This window comes from Lepidothrix coronata, unplaced genomic scaffold (assembly GCF_001604755.1).
Source record: "Lepidothrix coronata isolate B3197 unplaced genomic scaffold, Lepidothrix_coronata-1.0 Scaffold108, whole genome shotgun sequence".
Lineage (NCBI taxonomy): Eukaryota > Metazoa > Chordata > Aves > Passeriformes > Pipridae > Lepidothrix > Lepidothrix coronata.
The window spans coordinates 1,565,403-1,578,998 of NW_016690288.1; the positions used below are offsets into that span (position 1 = coordinate 1,565,403).

General features: G+C 45.0%; 1 protein-coding gene across 1 annotated transcript in view; it reads right to left on the reverse strand.

The window, feature by feature from the left end:
* The window catches only part of AUTS2 (autism susceptibility candidate 2), a 777,042-nt gene that overhangs the window by 242,975 nt on the left and 520,471 nt on the right, over positions 1 to 13,596 (reverse strand). The gene's annotated exons all lie outside the window — the stretch shown is intronic.

A 13,596-nucleotide genomic window follows, 5' to 3' on the forward strand; every position in this document is an offset into this window, starting at 1 on the left:
ATGTTTCCAAGGAACAGGAGCCCCAGGACCAGCTGACTGTGCTGGGTTATTACAGCCCTCAGTTAAGCCCTTTCAGTATTTATATCATATTTAATGCATCTCTGAGTATTTTCATATGACAACCAAATTGCTTTGAAATGAGTTATATTTTGTGAATTCCAAAGGTTAACTCTACAGTGGGATGTGAATAGACAGAGCCAAATACACCCACAAATACATGTACTTGGTTTGCACAAATCAACTCATCTATGTGCTGTTTAATTATAACTTTTCTGTTTCACTGGCCTTTTTCCTTGTCTTCATCAGAACAGGGGGTGAAAAGGTACCTTCCCCACACCACTGAGCTACACACTAACAAATTAAAACTGGAACTATTTCTGTGTATTTTGCAACTAATTTTAAATGAAGCTAAGATTGGATAAAATTACAATCTTCACGCAGCTAATTCCAAACAGAAATGGAAGTGAAATTTTTTTAATAGCTGAAATGATTTATATAGCACTAGTTGTACCTAAATACTCTGGTCGCAAACAAATGAGAGAGAACATGAAGATATGGGACAATTTTAGCTTGAACTTTGAAAAACACAATGTTCAAACGAGTGAAGGGTGTACTTAACTGACAGAAGGAAAACTGCACATTTCTAGAACAGCATGGCTTTGATATAAAGAACTCATTCCTCACCCTGTAAATATTGGGCATTTTCACTTCATCATGACTGCCCGTATGAGGGTTTGGTGTGAGGGTGAGCAAGGCCCTACATTTACAAAGAAAAGCAAACCTGCCCATGGATTTTCATCCACAAAAATCACAGCACGGAATCACAGAATCTCCTGAGCTGGAAGGGACCCACAAGGATCATCGGGTCCAACCCTCAGCCCTGCACAGGCCCATCCCCAAACCAGGCAGCTCAGGAGCAACTGCTTCATTTGTTTGAGTCCCTTCCCGCCCTCCAGGCAAACTCCAAGTCCTGATCATAATACCTGAATCCAAAACAAAGTGGGCAAAGAGTGGATCTCTAAGCACGCCAGAATGATTCCCTTTTAGCCACAATGTTCATGTGCACGTGTCCTGTGACCCAGCTGAGCTCACAGCACTCTGCTGCCTCTCCTTCCCCCCCATTTTCTGTCTGCTTTAAGGAATCTCTCCTCTGCTGTAGTTTTTCCCATCTCATAAGCTTGGAAAAGCTCAGGGTTTTGTGTTCCCTGCAGCGCCGAGGTACTTGGGGAGCAGAGAGCTTGCCAGCACTGACATCTGAATTTGCCAACGGAACATCCTGAATCCGAGTGGATCTGCAGAGAGTGGTGTCGGTGGGAAGCTGCTTCCACCAAAGTGTTAAACCTGCTGCTTTCCGACAGTCCAGTTCTAATTTCAAGGTCCGCTTAATTCCACATCAAATAATTACTGCTATACCCAGAAGCACCTTGTCTCCAGAGTTAAGCATATGGCGAAGGACTGAGACCTACTGGTGTCCATTATGGAAGCAGCACGGATGCCAAGCCGATTAAAAATGCTCCTGCTCCCTCCACAACGTGCCCAGTGACTGACAGCTCCGTGATTTGGCCACTCACCGTGGCTGCCAGAACAGCCTCTGCTGCTCAGAGCCCACATGGCACTCGGAGAAAACACTTCCATCCCTGGTATTAAATTCCCACACTGACCCGAGGACTTTGCTGTGAGCTCAGCAGGAGTGCACCATCCAATTTACAGCTCCAGCCTCCAGAGCCCTCCGTGCCAGCCTCTGGCAGAGACGAATGATGGTCAAACCCCTCCAGTTCATAAATTATGCAAAGGCAATAAATGCACTCAGCAAACAGCTCTGCCCAGCCCGGCTCCGTGGACACGGCAGCAGCCCCTGCACTGGGCAGTGACTGCCCTCATCCAGAGGGGCTGGACACAAGGGAGGACCCACCATCCTGCAGCGCTTTCCTGGGCCAACAGCAGCATTTTATGGACAAGCTGGAGGGAAATAAAAAAGGAGGGAGAGGAGGAAAGGGCTCTAAGCACTGCACTGGGGTTGTGTTTACGTGCAGCACCCACCCACGTCTGTGTGCAGGATACTCACAGCATGGGCATGTTCTGCACATCCACTAATTTATGTGCATGGGTAATGCCAAAAAGAGAGAAGAAAGATGTTTCCTACCCAACCTGGAAACAGAACTGGAGCAACTGTTCGTCCCAGGCCTGAGAGTCCACAGGTAGGCACTCACACAGCCCCAGTGTCCCAAGCTCTGATGTGCTCCTTCACATTTTTGGATGCCTGTTCTCCCCAGAGGTGCTAAAGCACAAGGTGTTTCCATCTCCTGCAGCCTCACAGTTGGAGAACACATTCTGGAAACCAAAGCTGACAACCGTGGAGTTGATTATTCAGAATTACTGGTCAATTTGAAGGCTCGAGTCTGCCCTGCTCACTCAATTCCTCAGTTCCTCCAGCATTTCTCTACCTCCCAGAGCCACAGGAAGAAGTAAAATGATTTAAGTGCTTTGTGGTTCTCAGAGCACCAGACTGTTTAGGAATTGAAGAGATGGAAATACTTTGTAGTGGCCTCAGCTTCGGGCTGAGTTTTAGTATTTCGTGTCTATTACAAAAAGCTCATTTTTCAGTGCTCTCTCATGTCTTGTGTCAGGAAACCATGGCTCTGTGCACAGGCTGCCTTGGAATGCTCTGAAAATAACTGGGAATCCAAAATGTCATTCGGAGATAGCATGACCTGATTTTTGGAGAGCTGCCACCCGCTCCACCGTAAGCTGCGAGTGACAATGTGACAAACCAGGACAAGGAGGCTGCAGACACATTTTACACCTGAACAAACAGAGGCTTCTTGCTCTGATTCTCAGGCTCAAGGCATTCACTGTCTCCACACTGAACACAAGCTGTGACTGATCACAGGTACCACAGGCCAGGCTTGAGAAGAGCCCAGAGCCAAATGTCCAAATTTGGCCTCCATTACCACAACTGCCTCGTCCATCCCCCAGCTCAGGTCGAGCCAGAGGAGCAGAACTGCTGAGCACCCACAGCACCCATGGCCAACTTCTCAAATGTGCATGGCCCAAAATGCTGTGAGATCTTTTCAAACCAAAGCCTGACAGGCCCCTCAGTGATTCTGCACAATAGCTATTTTAAAGTCTTGTATTGGCCAGAGGGGACTCAAAAGTTTCCCCAAAGGACCTACAGCACTACCAGCCAAACCCAAGCAAAGGACAGAGAAAGCTCGCCCAAAATTAGCTCCACAGAACAAAACCTTAGAGGACATATGGAAACATTAAGGTTGCTCCCAGTTTCTACATAATCAGGGGTAATAACGAGACCAGACTGAGTGACTTGCACAAAGTGGCCACAGTTACCACTTAAACTGTTCCAAGCCCTTTGAGAACCAAAGTGGCCACCAGCCACTACGTCACTTGACACACACTTGCCAAGTGTTCAAGCTTCCTCTGGCAGTATTTCTGCAACTTCCTGCTCAAGAAATGCTAATCACAGTCAATGACCCAGGAAACTTGCATTTTCATATGTGTGCTGCAGTCAAAATTCAAATAATTATTGCTGAAATCAGCCCCAGGTGAGGAGACACAAACTCAAGAGCTCTTTCTACCAACAAAACATAAAGCTCTTCTTTCAGCCCCAGCTTGAAGCTCCTGAACCCCTGCTATGGGTCAGGGCTGTGGAAGCAGCAGATGCCCGGAATATGCATACATGTGACTGCAGTGGGAAGTGGAGAAAGAACCTTCCAATTCCTCTTTGAGGTATAAGTGCTGTGGAGTTTTGCAGAAGAAAAGGAAAACTGAAGATCAGGCTAAAGATCAGCTGCACCTCCCCAACCCCCTGCCCCAGCTGGAGAAAGTTAAAATGCACAGCACATCCCCCACTGCACCCACAGAATGAGCCTGATCCCAATGCCACGATTCAAAAATCAGACACCCTATGTGGCTGCAGCTCTAATTTGAGCCCATTTTAATAACTTGAGAGAGCCTGGTCCAAATCAAGCTGAGTAAAGGTCTGTGCCACCTCACCAGCTCATTCAGGCTGAAGCAACACCCTGGATTTCTCTGTACTTTGCTGATTGAACACATTCTTGTGCAAAAAGTGGCAATCATTGAATATCTCATGTACAATGACATTGAGGAGGGCATTGTTCTCTATTCTGCTCAATGGACTTTGCTGGAACAGCTATTTCATACCTTGGAGCCATTTATCATTGCCACCAAAGGAGTCAGTGCTGCTGCAACGCCAGCGCTGAACAAAGTGATTCTACTCATCTGTCTGCTGAAAAGAAACCTGAAGAAAATGAGGGAAAACCCAGACCTCAGCCATGTTCACACTGACATTTACAATATTCTTGTCCATCTCTCCACCAATGACAAACTGACAGCCCTGGAAAGGGCAAAGATGGTATTTTAGCTACACAATTAGACCTTTGCTTCCAAGAAAAAAGGAGAAAAAAACATCTCCTAGATGAAAGGAGACACAGACAGGGAATAAATGGGCAATTTTCTAATTGATGAAATGGAGACGGGCAGAGTCACAAAGAAACTAAGAGCAAGAATTCCACTTTTTTCCTTCCTGTCTGTGACTTTGCCTACAAGTAGCATTCAGCATGGAGCTCCTTGCCAAGGAATCTTATATATAGCATCTCACAAATTGGTTAACATCACAGTCTGCTTAGCAATTCCTCACCATTATCCACTGTGATTCACTGTAAGGAATGACTCTGAAACAGAGATGGTCTGAGAAGTTTAAGGTCTGCCTTCTCAAAAGCTAAAATTACAGATTATTCATCAAAAAGTCCCATTTTGCACAAATTACCTTAGTCTGGACAAAAGATTGCAATGTTGACCTTTAATCTGAATTCCATTTTATCCAAAATACTTCACTTCAGATGAAGCATATCAGCCTTGGGCATCTGAAGTTACCTTGGCTCCCTTCAGAAATCTGAAGAAAATGGGAGGGAAAACTCAGACCTCAGCCATGTTCACACTGACATTTACAATATTCTTGTCCATCTCTCCACCAATGACAAACTGACAAACTTCAGAACTTAGAACCCCTTTCAGCTCTAACTCTTTTTAATTCTTCACTCCCAGGACTTTTATGATTGTTTCACATGGAAAAATGACACAATTAGCGGCTCCTTTTACTTCTACCATCAACAAAACAATGGTTTGGTAGAAAAGAATTATATTCTCAGTATTAAAATTGAATTGCTATCCATGACAAAGATGATGGACTTTGTACTTCTATAGGATGTGTTTATATCCTTGGGAAGTGATGGGAGGCACATATATTCCTGGTAGGCCACAAGGAGCTTCTTTGCAAAGCCAAGGGGGATTCCCCTCCAAAAAGACACCCAAACACAAGTCCTGTTCTGAGGTTTGATTTTGTTGTGTTGACCCCTGTATTTCCAGGGATATCACCTGAAGGGGAAGGCTAGGGGCTGTATGTCAATGGGAGGGACTGGGGGCTCGCTGGGCATGGCTCAGGAAGCAGCAGGACCTGCCTGGGGGCTGCCAGGGACAGAGCTGTCCCCCTCTGTCCCTCCTGGCTGCACAGGCCCCATGTCAACCCAGGGACACGTCACTGGCATCCTCAGGCACCTCCAGGCACAGCCCCGGAGAAGGATGGAGAGAAACCAGCCCTGTAAGAAACACATTTTCTTTACTCCCTGGAAACTGAGCTGGGACTGCAGTTCTTGGGAAAGTGCAACTTCTTTCCCCCCAGTTATCACTCCCAGTGGCTTCCTCACAGTGCCACCAACCAGCATTCCCACACCTGCTCCAGGCCCATCCAGCCACCCCCAAAGAGCAGGATGATGCTCCCACCACTGTCAGTGGAGGATTAAATGTGCTTTCCAGATGTACCACTGGAAAACTAAGGATACCACACATTACTCAGCTCAGCACCCTCAGACAGTGCCTGCTGCACCTCAGGCACCCAAATCCCACCAGACCAACTGGGCACCAGGCACTGAGGGCCACATCCCCCCAGATCTTGGTTTTAGGAAGTCATTCCTCTGTTGCAATAAAAGGATGAAGCCTCTGCCTCAGCTCCTCAATGCTCATATGAAAAAATGCCTCCATGCCTCTGGCTCTGGGACTCAGAATGCACTTTTGCTGCCTCCTTACCTGCCTTGCTGGCTGTAGGCAACGTGCAGTGTGTCATGTTATTTTTAGCCTCCTCTCAACTGATGACAATTCGCAGTGTGTAATGTCATTTTCAGCATCCTCTCAACTCATGAGTACTTTGTCAGGGTTCAAAAATAAACAATAGTAAATAATAATACAAATGTGCATTTATACTGGTGGACCAATTCAATAGCAAAGACTTAAACCAATCAGTGGTTAATGAAGTCAGTGCCTAACACTACACTAGCCAGTGTTATCTGTATAAGAAAAGGTTCCTATTTTTCAGAACTCTTGGTTTTAGCTCATGAGTTCTGTTTGGAATTTGAGTCTTCCAGATACTTACAGGCTAATGAAATAAAAATATCTTGATGGACAAGAAGCAAAGCATGTTACGGGTTAAAATAATACAAGAATCTATTTTTTCCACTGTGTTGTGATCCATAAAAATCACCCTGAGCCTTTCCTCTTTCTTCTCTGCCTGTGAAGCCAATTGCTTTGATTGCAGTGATATGAGCTTGCTGAAATGACTTGCCCTTGCTTGTGAAGCAAATGGAACATGCTAATAGAACTTATCGCATTACCGGATGCAAAAGTGCCATAGCTCATTACTTTAAGATAAAAGGATATCATTGCAGACGGGAAGCAGAATTGACTTTCTGAGGCCCGACTTGATGATGATTTAATCAACTGCTCTCTTTCACTTCTCATCTCTGCGCCTGTCGGTTTCCCAGGTGCTGCTAAATGAGACACTCAGAAAGTGAGCGGAGGGAAAGAAATTGCTGTCATTACTTTTCAAGAAAGGAGGTATGCAAATTTTCGACAGAAAGATTGCGTTCATAATGGGCCTGGTAAAATACAAGGATCATGCTTGACAGGTGAGGGCAAGTCATTTGTACGTCCTTAAAGTGAAGCAACCATCCTCATTTAGAAATTGTGCTCGATAAGAGAAGCTACAAATGAAACCCATGCGATGGCTGAGAGCAGCCAGCAAATCTTTGAAGGCTTTGCTACTGCAGCTCTGCCTTCAGCAGGTGCCTGGCGTGCCTTCACACATGGCTGTTCCCAACTGCCAGATGGCCAAATGTTGACCTCAGTATCTCACAGAGACTCCTCTTAAATGTTTTTCTTACTGTCAGCATTACATTCACAGTCTGGGGTCTGAGAGTTTCTTCCTTTCTTCATCGCTGCCAGAAATAGAAATTACAACCAAAAAAAAAAAAAAAACAACCAAAACCATGTCAACAACTAAGTGAGGGCTGAGTTAACTTGGAAAGCAGAATCAAGAGGTTGGAGGCAACAACTTGTTTTCCCCTGCATGTATCACAGATCTTGGACAGTCCAGAGCTTACAGTTCATACAGCCAAGTAAAAAGAATAATCCATATAAAGGGTTGTGGCAGGAAGCAAAGAGGATGAAAAGATGCTTCTCCAGGGCCCAAAAGGAACCTGGAATCCTGTGTGATTACACCACGAGAGGAAAGGGTAAAAAGAGCTGGATGCTCTATTGACCTGATGGAGAAGTTCTGACATTCCAAAATTAGAAGTTAAAAAAGCACAATAATTGAGATGATGAATTATGTACAGGCTAAAAACACTCTAAAGATCTCAGATGGCTATTGAGCTGTTTGGATCATTTTAAATGGGGAAATGAAAACTACCAAGCTTTTATTGGTGTCAATCAGGTTTTCCATCAGAGATTGATAGTCAGCCACAGCAAACAGGTTCCTTGGGGACACTCTATGCAGTGGATACAGGAGTTTGTCATAAAATGTTGACATTTTGTCTCAGATAACAGCATAGGACTTAAATAGAATTAATGTCATGAATATTTAGAATTAAACAAGAAACAGCTGGGAAATACTGCCACAAAGGAAGGTGGATACGACAGGAAATGATTTAAATAAGGACAGCCATGGTATTAATTCCACAGAGAGATGCACTTAAGAACTTGAAATATTTTTTCTCAAGGTACACAGTTCACTGCCCCTGTGTTTGTTTATGAAACACAACTATAAGATATCTTATTTGCCCTTTTTCCTACATGTCAGGTCCTTAACCCTCCATTTCCACCTAACTGAGAGTGATCCAGCAATACTCTTTGGATCTGACTCACCTCTCACCAAAAATACTTCACTGTGGGTTGAAAAGCAAGATGATGGAGGAAAGATAGCTCTGGGCTGGGACTCAGGAGATCCACCTCTGTCACTGGCTATCAGGATCACCTCAGGCAAGTCACTAAGTCTCTTCTCTTGTCAACCCCTCTACTTTTCATCTCTTTGGGCTATTAATTGGTACATTCCTAGGATTTGGTTACTCTCACTGTGTGTGTTTATACAGTGTGCAGGATAATACAGCATCTTTCTTACAGAATCTCAGCAAATGGAAGAAACAAAGAAGAAGAAAACACCATTAAGAGTTGGATCAGGCCCTAGACACACCATGACTATTTTCAATATAGATCTCATCTTCTACCAACTAAAGCGCATGACCTATGAAAAATTATATCATTTCAGCTGAAAATTATTTTTCTTTTCTCTTAGAGCAACAAACAGAGAGCAGCAGCAATACAACATCAATAACACTGCACAGGGGTTGCTCTCTTTTGCAGGCTGCAGCAACTCAGAGCACAACATGGCTACTGAAACCCACACAAAGAGAGATTCAATTGATTGGTAAGATAAAATAGTTGCAGAAATCGTATCTGAAACGAAACATAAATAACAAAAATCCACCTTTTATCTTCTTTCTTGAACAAGAACTCTAGATTTTGAGTTCTGTATCTTCACATTAGCCTAAACAAGTTAAACTGAATTGTATAAATAATAATGATAATAATAATTCCCCGAACAACACAAAACAATTGATCCTTAGGGATAAGACCTTAACAGCTGAGCTATAAACCTCTGAACACTGGATTTTAATGGATACTAAAAAACCCTTAACTAAGCCCTATAAATATAACCTGAAACAAAATGATTTGTGTTCTAAGCTGTTTGCAAACTCCCATAAATGTTCCTCATTGTCATAATGCCAGAAAAATAGCTCAGCCTGTGTACTCAGCCCTGCAAACTGGCTTCTGTGCTGTGGTTTCATTCCCCTTTCCACTCTCTGCTTTATAATTCATCACTTGCACAGCTGTTATATATTATTATTATTATTATTATTTATTGCTGCCTTTATCATTTTTGTAAAATTGATAAATCGTCTGTGCTAGGCCTGGGGGAAGAGAAGGATTATTCTAAATGTAGAGCAAGTAAATATAAATTGTAAAGACAGTGGCACACTTTGGCCTGCCTGGCTCAGATTTCCCTTTTGACTTACACAGTTCTATAATTTGGAATCTGTGATCTCTTTTTGGGAAATGAATGCATTATTTTTTTTCCCAGAATGATGCAATTATAATAAATGAATTTAAAACAGCAGTTGCATTTCTCTATTTAGAGGTAGGAACAATATCCCTGATCTATCAGTTGAACTCAGCCATTTGTTATGCAAATGGAGTGGCTGAGAAAAAGTAAGAATACTGGCAGCTGCCTGGTTGAACAGGTTGCCCAGAGAAGCTGTGGCTGCCCCATCCCTGGGAGCGTCCAAGGCCAGGTTGGACGGGGCTTGGAGCAACCTGGGCTAGTGGAAGGTGTCCCTGCCCGTGGCAGGGGGTGGAATGAGATGAGCTTTAAGGTCCCTTCCAATCCAGACCTTTCTGTGATTCCCTGTGATAGCTGGGGGACGTTGTCCAATAGGGCATCCACGTCTGGAGCCCCCCTTTTACTAACAAGCAGTGGCAGAAGTGACACCTTGGTACGTCCAAACAGCCCAGTAAGGGTGACTTCTGATTTCCTCCAGCTCTCTTTTCTTGAGGACCTCCTGCAACCAGCCATAAACCCACATGTGCCTCCTCTGGTCTGAGAAAAAGCTGCTGCTCCCATGTTGTTCTGCAGTACTGCTCTGTTCCAAAACTGGGATTCACAGTGCTCAAGGACATGGCTACATACAGAGCAGAAAGATGGAAGAATCACAGAATCACAGAATATTCCAAGTTCGAAGGGACCCCCAAGGATCATCAGTCCAACCCCCAGCCCTGCACAGGCCCAGCCCCAAGAGTCACCCCCTGTGCCCCAGAGGATCAGCCAAACCCTCCCTGAGCTCTGGCAGCCTTGGGGCTGTGCCCACTGCCCTGGGGAGCCTGGGCAGTGCCCAACCAGCCTCTGGGGGAAGAACCTTTGGCTGAGATCCAACCTGAGCCTGCCCTGACACAGCTCCAGCCATTCCCTGGCTGCTGTCCCTGGTCCCCCCAGAGCAGAGCTCAGTCCTGCCCCTCCTCTGCCCCTTGTGAGGAAGTTGCAGATGCAGCTTCGGAAAAGACCCAAACATCTTGTTTAAGAGTCATTTTCATGTAGAATTATCCACTGTGGAACACCAGGCCCTCAGTTGACCAGCAATGCTCTCCTGGCAGGGCTAGACAAAAAATGTTTGGTTTTGGTGGTTTTTTTCACTGCTGCATTAACCTACCCCCAGACTAAGTGACCAAAGCTCCTGTATCATAAATGCTCTCCCAGGCTCCATGGCTGTTATCAGCAGTGGCAAATTACCTGGCACAGCCAAGGCAAGGGATTGCTTTGAATAGCTGGCTTTTAGCACAGTGCTCAAAAAATTATCTGTCTAGGAGAGTCTTGCAAAATGCAAGATTTTTGCCAGCAACAACTGTGCTGAAGCAGGGCTGTAGCTAAAGCAGCCTGAGCATCACTGAGACTGCCCATGGGCTCCTTCTCCAGCTGCAATGGCACCGAGGCTTCCCACTGTCAGGAATTATCTCTTCCAAAGGGGAACCCCACGTCAGGGCCAGGAGACACTCTGAATGTCAAACACAGGACTTCTCACTAAGCCTTCTGTCAAGACAGAAAGGACATACTGACACAGGAGGGATTGAAAAACAAGTCTGTCTGGGGCCACTGGATGTCTGGATGGAGCAGAAGCTTCATGTCTCTGATCTTTGTGGTCACCACTATCCCAGAGGCAAAAATTCACACTGGATTTCTGACTGGATGATCCCAGCAAAGCACCTGCATCCTGTACAGCATCTGGAAAGGAATTTTAAACTGCTCAGCCTGTGCTCTGCAGTTTTGAGATGGATTAGGTAGAGCATGGAAATTCATTGCTTCCTCCAGAGATATTCCTCTGAATACAGAGCCTTGGAATTGCACATGGGATGTTTTAGAGAGGTGGGGGCTCCCTCTCTTCTATAGACTGCAGATGCCAAAAGATTGGAAGTTCAATTCTTGTCTCCTTTGAAAATTTAGTAACAGGAAGGCTCTGAGATTTCAAACATGCTCTCCCCACAAAACCCTCTGTAGGCTTTATCTTCAGTCTAAGAAGCAAGTGAATTACAAGATGCAATGGGTAAAAAGCAGATAAATTTAAACTAGTGCATTTTCTAAAAATGGGGAATAATTTATCATTCTTCACTTAAAAACAGGGCAGATTTTCTCTAACTGAAAAAAAACCAGTAATGAAAAATTAAAACCTTGCCTAAATTTTGTGCCCTCGTTCAGCAACAGTTACTGTACTCCAGGCAGTACAATTAATTAGTGGAGATCATATGGCCTGTGCTAGACAGGAGGTCACAGCAGATCACACCCTCATTGCCTTAAATTATGTGAATTTATAAATCCCTAAACATCCACATTGTCCCACTCTTACAGCCACAGTTTGCTCGTTAATGCTGCTGACCTGCTATGATCCAGCAATTCAGCCCAGTCCCATTCCATGCTGGGACAATCCTGAAGGGCTGTGGATGCCACTGAGCTTAGTCTGGAGCCAGGAGGTTTTCCCATCTCCCAGGAACAACAGGCCCTGCCAGCTTTTACAATGAGTTTGGTGTTGATGTTGTTGTGTATGGTGAGTTTTATTCATGTTCATAGGATTCAGTTTTATCATGCTGCAGGAATAGCACTTCTTCAAGACTCATTTCAGCTTTGCTATTAAGCTCAACCACCTTTCTTGAGTAATCAATAAAAAAGTCTGCTACAAGAGGACACTGTGATTTACAAATACAGGAAAAGAAAGAGAATGATGCAGAGCCATCGGTGTGGATGTGAAGGACTGTTGGGAGGGGAGAAATAAAAAGACTATGAGAGGAATCTGAACAACCAATTTAATCTTGGAGGAAAATTCAGCAGAGCTACCCTGCATGGCAGCTATCATAAAAAGATGTGGGAGAGATCTACGGGAAATTCAATACAAAATCTAAAATGTACCAATGGGGTCCTTCAGAGGAAGGGGGGGGGGCACAGCAGTTTCTCATAAAGCATTACAGAAGGCAGCCTTACATTTTCCCTCAGAGCTTCTAAAAATAATTATTAACATGCAAGAGAGAGATTCCAGGGGATACTCTGAATTGAGGAACACTTTGATACATGCATTGGGTTTATCAAGGACTCTTCTCTCGTCCCCACCCAACAGAGGAGAGCTCAAGAGCACACGTTTCTTCCCGCCCCACACACTTACAGCACCTTAAATCATTTCTTGTCCATAGGCACAAACCTTGTTTAATTTAGGTCCTCCCTCTGAACAAGGGGTTCACTGCTACTGCACCAGTGAGAAAATGCAGGCAGGTGAGGGCTGTGCTCACTGGGCGCTGCACTCAGGATGCGCCCATCTCCGAGCTCCTGTCCTGCCACAAAACCTACCTTCCCACAACTTTGACCTTTTCTCCTAAAAAGAGGGACTGGAAAACACCAAACAAAACACAGAGCACAGTGACAGTAGCACAAGGCAGAATCTTACAATGGCAAAGCAACAAAAGAACAGTAGACAACTCCCATTTTTTGTCTACTGAAACTGGATCCAATACTCGGCAGCAGCAGGGTAACACTACCCAAGAGGAACATATGTTTGTCCCCACATAACCAGAACACAATCCCAGCTGGAAGGACTCGAACTGTACAGGACTCTACACAATTCCCATCTGGAAGGACTCGAGCTGTACAGGAGTCCATGCAATTCCCAGCTGGAAGGACTTGAACTCCACACACTCTATGCAATTTCCATCTGGAAGGACTTGAACTGTACTGGACTCTATGCATTTACCAACGCCACAGACAATGACCCGCTTCAACTAAACCAAATGACTGTGAAGGGCAACCAGCTCACTCCTAAAGAAGAGGACTCGCCTGCTTCCCCTCCCACGAGAGCGGCTTTGGGAACTCACTCCTGTCTCTGCTCCTCAAAACTGGCTGTGTGGGGACATATCAGGGTATTTCTGAGCTGTAGTTCCTTTTATTATTTGCACTTCTGCTCTTAATGGGAAGAAATAACCAGTTATCGTGATGCTTCTGGGAAAATACCTCCTCCTTGGAAAAAATGAGCAAACGTAGGCAGATGACAGAGCGTAAACAACACTCCCTGAACTACCGGGGACACGGCGCTCAAACGCCCCGCGCGCGCCTTCCTTCCCGGAGCCTCGTCTCCCGCTAAGACC